Consider the following 13,425-nt stretch of genomic DNA (forward strand, 5'->3'; position numbering starts at 1 on the left):
CAAGATGTGCGTTTTATAAAGCCTTATCCTAAAGCCTCCATGACCACCCCACAAACTGATGGACTCCAATGGTGCTGCCCAAGGAAAGCAGCAACCTTGACCTGATCTCCCACCCACTTCGTGATCTAATTTAGTTTTCAGTTAGAAATAATTATAGCAGGTTAGAATCATAATTGAAAAAAAAATCATTTATTTTTCAAACTGTTTATTGTAAAAAGCATTAGAAAAATGGCTAGGTATTAAAACTTCTAATTTGTAATATTTTAAAGCTGGAAGAACCATCTGTGCTAATTCTGCACTCTCTCCCCTCATTCCAAAGATAAAGAGATTGTGGCATATATATGATACTAAGCACGTTAATACATTATCCTTAATACTTATTTGAGTCACAAATCCAACTAAATTCTCAGTAAAGCAAGCCTCCCATGGTGATTTTATTGGATAATAACATAATCACACACATGGGATAGGAAATAAGGATGTAAATCTATTGGAACACCTGTGAAGCCAAAAAGTTTAAATAAATTCCAGATTTTTTTATCCGTTTTGAAAACAAAGACTGCCACAGAGACAAGTCTAAAAAATAACAAGCTAGCCTATTTCTTATCTTAAAGTGAGAAATCAAAGAAAGTGGATTATGGAGGAATACTTGGGATAAATACAAGACTTAAAATAATGAGAGAAAAAGGTGCCCTTAGTCATGTTATTTGAGCGACATTAATACCCTGGAGAAATAATACCCTCTCAGAAAGTTTTATGCATAGATATTTTCTACACATTTATAACCATCCTGTAACATTTTATATATTTCTAGGGTGGTTTAAATACAGAAAAACTTATCTTCCAGAATTAGTAGTTCAGAGAGGCTGTCATTATTACTTGAATCTGAGATTTACAAAAATAAACCAGTGATATTAGGTAAGAAATGATTTGTCTGAGCTTCAGTTACCTGCCTAACTAGCTTCTATTACAGATTGTGGATGGAAGACAAACATTTGCAACCCTACTGTTCTACAACCTTTGCTTTAAAACAATCCAGGGGGTTCCAGGTGACTCATGAATATGCAAACAGGACCAGAAAAGCCTATGGAATAAATATCCAATACCAGCATAAAATCTATCCCATAACAGTGTATTTTAAGATTAAAACACTAGATTAAGAATACATTTTCAAATGAAAGCTCTAGATTCAAAACGAAAGAGAGGGCATTGTGTTCAGGAGTCTTTCCCATAACGAGGACTGGAGAAACTGTATCCACATGTAGAAGAGTGAGTCTTGATACTGCCCTCTACCCCCATCTCCTACCGCATGCAGAACACAACTCGAACTGGATCATAGACCTAAACAAAAGACCAGAAACAACTAGAAGAAAACATGGAGGAGACCTTTGCAGGACATTGGAATCAGCAAAGATTTTTTTTTTATCAGACTCCAAAAGCTCAGAAAAGAAGCAAAATAGATAAATGGGATTTCATAAAACTCAAGAGCTCCAGTGCAGCAAAGGAAACCATCAAGAGAGTGAAGAGACAACTTACAGAACGGGAGGAATAATTTCAAGTCATATATCTGAAAGATGGCTAATAAATAGTCCATGTAAGAACTAAATTCAGTAGCAAACAAACAGTCCAATTTAAAAATGGGCAGTAGATTTAAACAGGCATTTCTCAAGTAAGGCATAAAAGTGGCCAGAGTATACATGAAAAAATATTTACCATCACTAATATTCAGAGAAATAATTGTCAAAACCACTGTTAGACATCATCTCACGCCAGTTAGGTTGGCTATTAACAAAAACAAACAAACAAAAAAAAAAGATAATAAGTTTTGGTGAAGATGTAGAAAAAAGGGGACAGCCATTGTGGAAAATACTATTGAGGTTTCTCAAAAATAGGACTACCACATGATGTAATAATTCTACTACTGAAATGAAATCATCAGTGGAATTAATTAATTAACCTGCACTCCCATGTTTACTGCAGCACTGGTCACAAAAGCCAAGAAACGAATACAACCTAAATGTCCATCAACTGGATAAAGAAAATGGGGTTTAGGTATACATGATGGAATACTACTCAAGTAGCCATGAAAAGGGATAGAAATTTACAACACAGAAGTAAATGAAGATCATCATTTTAAGTGAAATAAGTTAGGCACAGAAAGACAAGTACCACATGATCTCAGTCGTATGGAATCTAAAAAAGTCAATCTCATAGAAGTTGAGAATGTAACAGTGGTTGCCAGAGGCTGCTGAGTGTAGAAGATTGGGAAAGATGGAGAGAGGTTGATCAATGGGTACTTAGTGATAGTTCTGGTGCTCTATAGCACAATAGGGGGACTGCAATGACCAAGTACTGTGCATTCTGTAACGTGGAGGAAAGTCACTTAACACAGCATTATGCCTAAGGCACTCGGCATCACTCTCATCAACAAACACGCGTGTAACATGAAGGAAAAACAACAGGAGATGATAGATAAGAAAATACATAGATACAGACATGGAGATAATTATAAAATAAAAGCCCTAAATACTCCTCTGTATGTGATTTATGCTCGGGCTGGAGGTGCCAATATATTATTGTAGTCCTTGCCTTCAAAGGCTCTGCAACAAGGCTAGGAATGTGCATTGTGCATTCATGAAAAAGACAGCTGAGTGCAAGCGGTAGCTTCCTGGCAGTGTGGCTTAAAGAATGCAGATGGCATCATGAAACCCATCACTGAGAAGGCTTTCAGTTGACCACAGAATCCACAAAACCATGAGTGACAGCCAGAGTCACCCAGGTGTCACCTTGCCAGGGCTCCATGTCCCTAAGGAATAGAATACAAAAAGAATGAGGATCTCCTGTGAACACAAAATCCTTCAAAGGAAACTTTAAGGTCCACCTTCTCTGAATTTCTTTGGAAACTTTAAATGTATTTAAACACAGGGAGACTAGCATATAGACTTCACATATCTATCCCCTCACTTCAATAATTATGAACATTTGGTGCATTTAATTTAACCTGCCCTCTCATATTTCCATATTTTCCCCATGAGGGTACCTTAAAGCAAATTTAATTTCACCTCTAAATATTTCAATGTGTTTCTAACTCAAGGAAATATTTTAAAGATCACTTTTAATAGCCTCTTTAATTAATGTTCAGTTCCATTTATAAATTCAATTAAACACTTTAACCACATCTATCATTATCAAGAATTTTAAGAACAACTGTCTGATAATACACAAATCTTCCCAAGCACTTATTTGCTATCAAAGATCTAATAAATGAAACATAAAAGTAAGAGGAATCTGAAGTTCTGTTAAATATGTCAAGACTGTGTGCAAGGTTAGTAAGATTTCAATGTAGGAGACAAATTCAAATGTGTGGGTATTGGAGGTTGCCATAACTATTGGAGGATCCCACCAGCATTTATCGGATGAAGATAAAGTCTTACTGTAGCTGAGAAGGTTGAACATAACAGTGTTACACTTAAATGCCAATAATCCCCAATGAAAAACAGTGGCCCAGAATCAACAACAAATAGTCACTGCTCTTCTTGAGGTCTAAAGTCTTTAAAGATTTTTTTAAATAAACTATTTAAATTTAGATTTAAATTTGCAAAGCAAAAGCTATGAGGTAGTCCAAAGAGTTCCCATATCCCCCACATTTGTCCCAGAAAATATGGAACTATGAAGAAAAGGACTATGTGCAACTAGCTGGACCTGAAGCAAAGGATTATGTGGACATGGCTACAGTTCAGTGTCCCTACAGATGAAGACACACAGAGGCATGTGGGAATCACGGGGAGGAGGCAGGTGGTCAGGCTGTTTATGAGAGACCAGCTCTATTGAGTATGCTTAGGTGAAAGTGGCCAGTATGGTCAGCAAGAAGCTTTAGATCTGTGGCTGTACATCTACACCAAGATCCGAGGCTTGTCCACACCAGGCTCCAGGCTCCTCAGAACCATCCAGGTATTACTACTGTCCTCAGTGGAGTCTCTAGTTGAAAGTTCCAAGGGTACCGCAGTTGAAAGCTCTCCTCCTGACAGCTGGCTGGGGCCAGCTCTGGGAGAACCAAGGCAGAGAAGGAAGCATGCGCATCTCTGGACTGAGGGGCTGAGATACCAGGAGTCTTTTCTTGGATCCCCAGAGAGCACTGACTTAACTGAAGTTGTCAGACAAATCACTGATGCTGATTTCTATGTAATACTCCACACCCGATAACTAAGACTTCTGCAAATCATCTTCCTTGTGTCTTCAATTTTCCTTCCATCTCATAACCAGAGTCAAAATCATATGAGTGACTGCTAGGAAATCCAATGAAAAAGGCTTTGCCCAGGTCCTTTCTTCCATCCTTCTGAAAGTTCACCTCTTCTCTGGGGAATAGTAACAACATCAACCATGCGTAACAAGTCCTTATCCTACCAAAGCAGTGACAGACACATACCAGGGCCAATGCTGCAAAAAGAAAGGGAATATGTGCTAGCCTTGTTGTGTGTTGTGGGAAGATTTGCTGTAACACACACACACATAACACACATTCACACACACAAACTCATACACACATATACACATATACACACACATACATACACACATACACTCACACACACATTCAAACACATACACACATACTCATACACACATACACTCACACACACATACATATACACACATACTCCTACACACACATTCACACACACTCATACACACATATACACATATTCATACACACACATTCGCACACACTCACATACCTACACACTCACACACACACTCATACATATACACACATACACTCACACACACAAACACATACACACATACTCATACACACACATTCACACACATATACTCTCACACACACATACATATACACACATACTCCTACACACACATTCACACACATACTCATGCACACATATACACAAATTCATTCACACACACTCACACATACGCACACACTCACACACATACTCCTACACACATACACATTCTCATACACTCACCCACACACACACATTCACACACACACAAGCATTTCAGCCTTAAAAGCCTATGCTATAAGTTCCCAAGTGAAAGACTGACAAGACACAAGAGAAGCCCACACAAAGGCACAGAAAAGCTGTGGATGTCACTGATACGCTCCAGGAATGCTCAACGGTGACAAACGTCCTTCATTCTGGTTCCGGAGTACAAGACAAATACCAGTAACTGTCAAAGTCCCTTTCCTTTCGGCTGTTGCCATAACTCCTCCTCACAGCTGGACCATAAGCATGGTCACAACCTATTCCCACCACCCCAGAGCCTATTCCCAGACAACACTGCCTGGGACTCCAGCAGGGGTCTCCAGCCCATGCCTTCCCATCCACCTCGCCTCCTCCACTCCTTCCTCTCCACGAATCAAAGACAGGAGAATCGTCCCAGATACCGAGTTCTTGTGAGACAGACAAGTAGCCCGGGAGGTCCTTCTAAAGATAGAATTTATATCTCATTTTCCAATACTGAAAACCTTCCAGTGATTTCCCAAAGGGTTAGGGATAACCCCTAAAACTTCGCCCTCCCACTAAAAGGCAGATCTGGCTTCGCCCCTTCATCCTGGCCCACTCTCACCATTGACCACGAGGCTGCCACCGCCTGGGGCCTTGTCCTTTCCCATGTTGGCCAAGCTCCCTCACAGGTCTTAGCACCATGTTCATACTGGGGCCCCAGGGATGACCCGGGACGTGAGCAGATTCAACTCTCACAGACCAGCCCTGCGAAGAAGAAGGCGGCAAGGACCTGAAGTTGTCATGTAAGGGAGAAGTTCCTGGGAAAGGCAGCATGGACATTGTTGGGGGGCGCTGGTGGAATTGTGTTGGAATTTCATCTGCAAAATCAGAATATGGACAGGAGAGGTTACATACAGCTTGGAAGACCAAGCAAACGTGTAGCAAAGTCACCTCTAGTGCCAGGTTGGGGAGACACGAATATGGCAGGAAAGCTTTAAAAAAAAAAAAAGGTACCAAATGCAACTAAGTAGGGAGAAAAGTTTACTCCAGCAATTTAAATTTTTTTTTTTATTTGAAAGGCAGAGTAAGAGAGAGAAATAGAAATCTGCCCTCCACTTGTTCACTCCCCAAATGGCCACAATGCCTAGGTTGGGCCAGGCTGAAGTCATGAGCCAGGAACTCCCTCTGGGAATCCCACATGGCTACAGAGCCAAGCACTTGGGATATCGTCTGCCACGTTTCCACGTGCATCAGCAGAACAGCTGGAACAGAAATGGAGCAGTCGGGATTGAAACCAGCATCCATATGGGAGGCCAGAGTTGCAGGTGTGGCTTAACTCACTATACCACAACACTGGCCCCTTGCTGCAGCCCTAGTAGGGGCTACAGATAATATCGGAACAAGGAGGTGGTGACGACTCTGGAACCCAGGGACTGTGGATTCTGCCGTCAGACCCTTTACGAGAGTGTGGCCTTGGAGTGGGCTGTTCTTGGATGGTGTCACCTGTGTGTGCTCATCACAAAGATGGGAAGAACCGCACAAAGGCTCAGGACTTACGAGAAAGCCAGAAACTTCTCTCTCGGAATCTGTGGGCCAACTCCTACTCACCTGGGTCAAGAATTGCAACTGTCTTAGAATAACAGAACTCGTCTGTGGATGATAGGGGCCCAATAATCAGAAAGAGGAGAAAACACATGTGGAGATGAGGAGCAATGACACAGGCCAAGTCCTTGGTGTTTGGGTCTGCACCTGCTGGGATGCCCAGAACCTATTAGGATTGTGGAGACGTGGTGGATGAGAGAATCTGTCAGTCCTGGTTATTTTAAAATTTAATTAATAAAAATTAAATTTTAGGGGCAGTGCTTTAGTGCAGTGGGTTAAGCCAAGGCCTGCAGTGTCAGTATCCTAGATGAGCAGATTCCAGTCCCAGCTGCCCCTCTTCCAGCTCCCTCTGACACACCTGGGAAAGCAACGGAGGATGCCTCAAGTACTTGGGGCCCTGCACCAACACAGGAGACCTAGGAGAAGCTCCTGGCTCCTGGTTTCAGCCTGGCCGAACCCTGGCCATTGCAGCCAGTTGGGGAGTAAACCAGCAGATGAAAGACACCTTTCTCTTTCTCTCTCTCTCTCTCTCTCTCTCTCTCCCTCTCTCCCTCTCTCCCTCTCTCCCTCTCTCCCTCTCTCCCTCTCTCCCTCTCCCTCTCCCTCTCCTTCTCCCTCTCTCTATAACTCCAACTCTCCAATAAATAAATAAATAAATATTTTTTAAAAATTAATTTTTATCGGCCATCTTAAGTTGGAAGACACGTTTAAATCAATGCACAGCTGGGGTGTTCAACAGAGCTTGAGAATCATTGTAGTTTCTGAGTTTAATTTTCACAAAGCAGCAAACACAAAAGCCAAATTCAGAGTCCTCCCTGAGCACCAGAGCCATTCTAGCACAGCAGCGACCCCATCATGGCCTTGCACAGCTACTCCCTCTGACGAACCCTTCCAGGGTCACCTGGCTCCTCAGTCAGGTCTAAGTTCAGACCCCACCTGTTCAGACCTTGACCACCTGCCTTCCTTTGCTCTCCAACTTGGTGTTTATTTCCACTTGACAACACACACATAGACTTGGTGCCTCCCCACAAAAAGGTGCCATCCAGGGAGCCCCCTATGTGCGCCTGGGGCTCCTGAATGCCTGATATGATATTTACTATGTTTATCATTGCGTGAGATTTCTTTCTTTTTTTGTTTGTTTTGGTGTCCTTTCAAGCATAAACTCCGTGAGAATCAGGACTTTGTCTGCCTTAATCGCTGGGCCCTCAATACATAAACATCTCCTGGCACAAATATTTGTCAAAGGAATGAATCTATTTGCTTAAAGGTTTTGCCTTAAAATCAGCTAAATATTTCAAGTTAAATTTTGTCTTTCCCTAAGCAAGGGTACCTAGAACAACATGGGAGAAGGATGCTAGGAGCTGTTCTTCCTAATGCACATTAATATTAATACGTTGCTTTTAAAATAAAAAGTGATTATCTCAAAATCATGCTGCCAAAATCACCTTGTGTGCAAACAAAGCCCGTGTCCTCAGCTTGAGAAACACCGGCATGAAGAGTTGCCTTGCCAAAGGGCCCCTCCCTCCCCCTCCCCGGTCAGACTGGGCTGAGAGGAGAATTAACTGACTCTCTTCTGAACTTCAATCCTGCCTCTCCGGCTGGTGTTGGGAGCTTCTAACAGGTCCCCGCTTCATGGGAAATTAACAAGGGGGAAAGAAAACTCTTCATCCTTTTCTCCCCTAACTTCCCCTCCTGAATTTAGTTCTGTAGGGCACTGGTTATCACCCAGGGTGGTCCTCTCCCCAGGGTTCATTTGGCAAAGTCTGGAGAAACCGCTTATTACCATATCTCCGGGGGTGCGATGGCACCAGTGGGCAGAGGCCAGGCACACTGCCAAGCATCCTGATACACAAGAAAGCCCCTACAACAAAGAGCCACCCAGTCAAAATGTCTACCGCAAGCGTGGGAAGCCCTGCCTTAAGTCAATGGGACCTTGGTCCTTTGGACTCAAACCCTTGGTTTTTGTCCAAAGGCCTCTTATCTTCCCTAAAACAGAATCCAGAACTTTCTAAAGCACAGAAACAGACAGTTGAGAACACTGCCACCAATCAGAACCCTTAGGAATAGTTGTAACTTCCAGCAAATTAAAGACCATTTTAAAGGAAAGTGATTCTAAACACTGTGTCACTGTGGAACGTATTATTGTGATAGTCAACGAATCAGTAAAAATAATTGGTTCAAAAATAGATGAGGGGGCTGTGCTGTGGCGAAGCAGGGTAAGACACCATTCGCGACACCAGCACTTCATATGGGAGTGCCAGTTCAAGTCCTGTCTGCTCTGCTTCTAATCCAGCTTCCTGCTAATGTGCCTGGGGAGGCAGTGGACGATGGCCCAAGTACTTGGGGGCCTGGCACCCACGTGGGAGACCAGGATGACATTCCTGGCTTCTGGCCTCAGCCTGGCTCAGCCCTGGCTGTCGTGGCCATCTGGGCATTAAATCAGCAGACAGAAGACCTTCTCTATCTCTCCCTCTCTCTTGCTCACTCAGCCTATCAAATAAATAAATAATCTTTAAAAAAATTGATGACTATTGGAAATACTGATCTATCCTCCTAGGGGGTCACAGAGGTTTTACTGTCTCTTTGAAGAACATTCTAGTACGACACAGATATAAGAAAAGTGGTGATTCAGGAAGTGTATAGCAAGGTCGTCTTTTGAGGACATATGGTACCACTGGGAAAATTAACTGAGGTTTACTGCTTTTAAAGCAGTTTGGCTATGAGCAGTGATGCTAGCTGAAATAAAGCCCATGTATCAGCAAGGGAGGCTTAGAGAATACATTTACTTAAAGGACAAAAGGTAGGAGCTGATCAGATACCTTTAGGGAAATGCATTAAATTATAAAACCATTCAGTGGGTGTTAACGGATTACATTTGGACTAATATCAATTTGGAGTATTTGGTTTCACATTATTTTGTATTTAGTTGTAAAATACAAATGAAAATTTATTAGCTTATGAAGAGAGAAGGTTTCCCTATGACTACCTAAATGCCTTGGAGAAAACCATATTGAAGTAGAATCTGAATTTCTAGAAATATAATTGTTAAAACACCACCCCGTTCACCCACGTAGCATAACCTTTACTGCCTATAACCTCCAAATGAAGGAAAGCCTTCTAGAGGTCAGTGGAAATCACATGAAGTATAAGCAAAGGTGGCTAAATGAATCAGACTATCAAAACAAACAAACAAAAAATAACCGCGCACACACACACTGCAGTTAATCAGTTGCATTTTTTTAAATGCAACCCCCATTGCTGCACAATTGTCTTTAGGACGTTTATTTCTCAGTGCCTCCACTGAAACACAGATGACTTTCCTCCATGCTGCTTTGGCTGTGTGAGGTGGAATCTAATTGCTTCTTCCGAGAGCTGTCCTGAAAGCTTCCAGCGTGGGGATTGTGGTGGGAGCTATTTTTAACACTCCTGCTCTTTTTATAGTCTGGTCGGTGCAGAGAGGTGAAGCTGCAGGATTCAGATGGAAAGCCTGATGCTACCAAGAGAAGCCACCAGTCTCAGCTCTCACCCTCGAGGGATGTGAGCAGCCGGCCCCAGGGCCTCAGGCGCTGCTGCTGAAATGGAGCGCCTAATATTAGCACAGTGAAGCAAGAAATAAATAGCAGGAATCTGTACACCTCCAAGACACTCTGTCTCAGAGGCATCCAATTTCAAAGTTGAAAGGCAGAAATCACTCAACAGAAGACACCAGTGAGATCCACTGGCAGGAGGAACACGGGCACATCTGGACAAATGCAAACATGATTTTAAAACCAAGGAAAAGAAGGAAAGCTCTGTGAGGCCCATCTATGAAAGGCGATCAGTAAAATACAATTAAAATGAGAAAGTGAGAGAAAGCTGACATTCAGCAGAATTAGAAAAATGAATCTCAAGGCTAACACAAAAGCAACCACATCCAATAAGCAAACAAGCAGGAGACACAGCTGCACGGACAACGGCTTGGGGAGTAAAGGATGTAGGATGGCAATGCAGTGATCAGATATGAGTGCGGGCACACAGGGACTGACTTTGACCCTCATTTCTGTAAGAGGTGAAATGAGCATAATGATGGCTAGCTCCTAGGACAGCCGTAATGACTGCATGAGATCAACTCCAAGCAGCAGTCCTCACTTCCATCAGCTGCACCCTTGAATCCGTAACACCTTTCATGGTGCCTGCATGTTCTAGGTGGCTCAATACTTTGGGTTAAATGAAGAATGTATAGATGTATAGGTTTTAAAACCGCAAAGCAATATGCTGATATTGTTTGATCTCACAGTCTTTAACAAGAAATTTGGAGCAGTGGCTCTGAAAGGTGGTCCTCAAACCAGCAGCACCAGCACGATGTTGGGATGTTGGGAGCATGTTACGAATGGAATTGGATCAGCATCATCCCAGACCTGCTGAAGCAGCCACTGTAGGGGGGAGCCAGCGATGTGTGGTTTAAGAAGCCCTCCAGATGATTCTGATACGAGATACATACTGAAGTTTGAGAACCACTAGCAGGAAAACAAGTATATAAAAATAGCATATATCGATATTACTTAAGAATTATACACGGCCGGCGCCGCAGCTCACTTGGCTAATCCTCCAACTGCGGCACCGGTACCCCGGGTTCTAGTCCCGGTTGGGGCACCGGATTCTGTCCCGGTTGCTCCTCTTCTAGTCCAGCTCTCTGCTGTGGCCCGGGAAGGCAGTGGAGGATGGCCCAAGTGCTTGGGCCCTGCACCCGCATAGAAGACCAGGAGGAAGCACCTGGCTCCTGGCTTCAGATCAGCGCAGCCCACTGGCCACAGAGTACTGGCCATGGCGGCCATTTGGAGGGTGAACCAATGGAAGGAAGACCTTTCTCTCTGTCTCTCTCTCTCACTGTCTAACTCTGCCTGTCAAAAAAAAAAGAATTATACACATAATGTGGGTTACAGAGGAAAAAGATCCAAGTAAAATGGGTGAAAATCAAACATTATATCACATGAAAAGAGCTTTTCATGGCAGCATTGTCGGCATATCTGTGTGCACGTGAGAGTGGGAGCCCTTCAGTTCCACAATTGCACCTGCTATTGTGTTCTTTCCAGATGCACCTCCTTATTATTTAAGGATAAGTATTGATTATTTTGTCCCAACTCTCACCTCAGTGCCACGGGCATCATAAGGTGCTCAAAATAAAATAAGTTAGTAACTGTATAACCATCATGCTTGAGTATTTTGCAGATAAACCCTTTCATTCTAAGAGGAATGAATAAGACATTGTGATATTGATGTAGGTTAGAATCTATGACTCCTATATCTTCTGATATGGTGACTACAGAGAGGGGAGGATTTCCTTTCATTTAGTGTGTCCTGAAGATCACTCTTGAGACACTGAACCCAAAATGATGAAAAAATGTAAATTTCTTAAGAACGTGTGTTCTAGGACAGGCAAATTCAGGGGTGGTTTAGGGGAGATATTGATCCGTAGAATTGTAAGCTCATGTAATAAACTATCAAGGAGGTATTAATTTGCTTTTTCAGGAAGGGTTTTTTTTTGGGAGGAATGAAAATTCACATCTCGGGCATCTAAAATCTAGGAACACATCGTGCCTTCAGGGAGCTTACACTGCAGATGAGAAGAAAGGACCTGCTCATGTAGAGCAAGCAACACCAGGGGAGTAGTGACAAGTCAGGCACAGCTGGAAGACAGTGCACTCCACATGCAAAGGAGCTGGGGTCACTAAGGTGGTAACTCTGAGGGTTTCTGTGTGGAGTATATCCGTAGTATAGATGTATTATAGGTTGGTCACTTGCTAACACAATCATTTCCATTTGGGGCAACACCTTATAAGTCCTCTGTCCCTTCTCCCTGGAGCAGGTGCAGTGATCTGGCCAAAATGAAGTATCTGTAAAGGGGCCCTCAAACCTGGATGTGGGGTGGGGAGAGGGCAATGTGCCTCTGAAGACAGAATGAGAGCTCCAGTCCTGCTCACCCTCCTCTTTCTCAGTGGTGCTCAGAGGCTGCCAACTGCCCCTTATGACTCACCTATTCTGTGCTGGTGTGCATGTCTGTGTGCATGTGGGTACATGTGTGTGTGTGTACACACGTATTTAGATGTGTGTTACATGCATGTGTGTGGTTTTGTGCATGTATGTGCACTGTTACTGTGCATGTGTGCAGGTTGTGTGATATGTGCAAATGGGGATGTGTGTAAACACATGTGTCATGCACTCATAAGTGTGTGTGTGTGTGTTCTTGCATGGATTCTGTTCTACAAGGTCAATACCAGTATTCCCCTTCACTGATAAGAAAACCTGGGATCAGAAGAGCTAAGAAGAACTGCGGGTGACTCAGCCTGGAATTCAGCCCAGGACTGCAGAAACCCAACCCTGTGCTCATTACTCATCTTGTGTCCTCTCTCTCCTTCGTGAAACCCACCTGAAAGGACCGTGAGAGCCAAGCAAGGCCTGCCCCAGGAGTGGCCCACTCCAGGCCAGCTCTCCTGCGGGCTTCCCAGAGGGTCACAGGTGATCCACCACGGCTCATCAGAGTGAGAGGCCTCAGCGAGCTGGCAGAGGAAGCAGCGGCAGGGCGCTAGGCAGGGCTGCAGAACAGCAGCAGCTGACAAGTGTGCACTGCTTCCCATGCGCCAGCTGCCTCTCAGAGCCCGCCACATGGATCACCTGATCCAATTTTCACAGCAACCAGTGGTATTCAGGGATGCGCCGAATACCAAGCCCCCCTGCAGTCCACACAGAGACAGCTGACAGCCTTTGAGACCACATCCCTGCCCAAGGTCACACACACACACACACACACGGCAGGAGCAGGCTTGGCACTCAGGAAGCTGACTCCTCAGCCAAGGTTGGCTCTCTGGTCAGCCCA

General features: G+C 43.7%; 1 protein-coding gene across 1 annotated transcript in view; it reads right to left on the reverse strand.

The window, feature by feature from the left end:
* The window catches only part of DNER (delta/notch like EGF repeat containing), a 396,414-nt gene that overhangs the window by 123,718 nt on the left and 259,271 nt on the right, over positions 1–13,425 (reverse strand). The window lies entirely within an intron of this gene.

Source organism: Lepus europaeus, chromosome 1 (genome assembly GCF_033115175.1).
Source record: "Lepus europaeus isolate LE1 chromosome 1, mLepTim1.pri, whole genome shotgun sequence".
Taxonomy (NCBI): domain Eukaryota; kingdom Metazoa; phylum Chordata; class Mammalia; order Lagomorpha; family Leporidae; genus Lepus; species Lepus europaeus.